Source organism: Dendrobates tinctorius, unplaced genomic scaffold (assembly GCF_039654945.1).
Source record: "Dendrobates tinctorius isolate UK_male_01 unplaced genomic scaffold, ASM3965494v1 ptg000021l, whole genome shotgun sequence".
Taxonomy (NCBI): domain Eukaryota; kingdom Metazoa; phylum Chordata; class Amphibia; order Anura; family Dendrobatidae; genus Dendrobates; species Dendrobates tinctorius.
Genome location: NW_027361689.1, coordinates 34,569,775 through 34,571,602, shown reverse-complemented (window position 1 = coordinate 34,571,602; position 1,828 = coordinate 34,569,775). Strand labels below are relative to the sequence as shown.

The 1,828-nt window shown below is 42.4% G+C and overlaps 1 non-coding gene across 1 annotated transcript; it reads right to left on the bottom strand.

Annotated features, from left to right (window-relative positions):
• Positions 1-1,133: 1,133 nt before the first annotated feature.
• TRNAA-UGC (transfer RNA alanine (anticodon UGC)) lies at positions 1,134-1,205 on the bottom strand. The gene has a single exon. It is a non-coding gene; the product is annotated as a tRNA-Ala (tRNA).
• Between the last annotated feature and the right edge of the window lie 623 nt (positions 1,206-1,828).

Here is a 1,828-nt window from a genome sequence, read left to right as displayed (position 1 = left end):
CCAAAAAATGCAACATGTAGCGTCTGTGAAATACAAACGCACACCCCAAAAAAACGCAGCGCATGAAAATCGCATACGTGCGCATGCCAGCGCGCAGGTATGCGCACCCATGTTAAATATAGGGGAAAAAACGCATGCGCACGTATGCGTTTTTTCAAGCGCAAAAAAACGCAAATGTGAAACCAGCCTTAGTGCTTCAGGAAGTCAGTAAAAAGTAGTTAGGAGTGTTCAAATCAAGAAAATGATAAGGGTGCCCATACTTTTGCACCAGTCAAATTTTGTTTAAATGCAGATTGCACATTTTCTGTTAGTACAATAAACCTCATTTGAAACCAGAAATATAACTGAGTCCATCAGTTAAAAACTTTAACATATGACTGTAAATTAGTATAGAGCCACAATCCAAAACATAGTGTAAACTCTGCTCTTACCCATAATGCCTCAGTCAGGGACCCACAAGAACGCAGCCCCAACGCGCATTTCGTGTTGGCTTCTTCGGGGGTATTTGTTCCTTGTATGTGGTATTATTCGGTCACTGTGGTGGTAATATGTGGTCTGGTCATGGTGCGGTGGTATTTGTTCCTTGTATGTGGTAGTATAGGTCACTAAGTGGTGGTAATATGGTGTCTAGTCATGGTGCGCTGGTATTTGTCCCCTGTATGTGATATTATTGGTCATTTTAAAAATTGAAAAATAAATAAAAATATACCTAAATTGTATTGGATATTTTCACAAATGTTTAATAGGTTAGAGTAGAGTAGGTACTGGCCAAAAGTCTACCTTGTCGTGGCGGCGGCTTAAACAATCTTTTGACTGTGGACAGTTCGAGGGTGGAGGCGACGCTGGGGTGGAGCCTGTCCGGAGTCTCCAGGGTGCCCCAAAATTCCTAGTGGCAGCCCTGTCTACAAATACAATCTGCTCCTCTGTGGTCTATAGCGATGTCGGTCTGTACATGTATAGTGCTGGTTACAGCGCCCCCTGGTGTCTGACAGTTATTCTACATAGAATTCTCAACAAAAGCAAATCTGTCTGATATTTAGTGCTGAGTCCGGTCTTCGTGTTACATCCAGACAGAAGACATTTATCAGATTTTTGAATATTTTGTAAGTTTTCTTGTTATTTGACACAAAAGCTGGAGATGCCGGGGATTGAACCCGGGGCCTCATACATGCAAAGCATGCGCTCTACCACTGAGCTACATCCCCTGCACACACTGTCTGATGTGTGATCTCAATTCTGAGAACGATCCGTGACGAGAATCTGACTCTGAATCTACCATCATAGAGCTTCTCACAATTCGTTTTTCTTTTTTCATAATTCTGCAGCATAAATGACATCATATTCCAACAGTCTGGACCATTAGGGACGAAGCAAAACTACTTTAATTCCCATCTCCCGGATGGGAACATCTCCGAGCGCTGCGCCCCCTGATGGTCTCGTAGCGGTGCTTATGTCCCCTGATGGGCTGCAGACAATCAGCGGCGGCTGAAAGGCGGCATCTCTCCTGATCCCGTAGGTAAGTTACCTTTCTTCTTGTATCGGGCACCATCGGGGCGCTCTACAGCAATGTACAGTGGGAACCAATCCCTTTAAGTATAAGAAAATCGAAAGAATTCATCGATAATAAGATTTACCTTTTCCATAAAAGCCCAAAATATTGAAAAATTATGTGGTCACTACTTCAGTCCGGCTTCTTGGTCGCAGGGTTATTATCTTTTATTCACTCCACAATTTTCCATTTTATATTTTATCATATTGATTACCCTGACACCTCCTAACTTTCCCTTTGTCATTTTAATTTTTTAAATACTACTATAGGCAAGAGTTC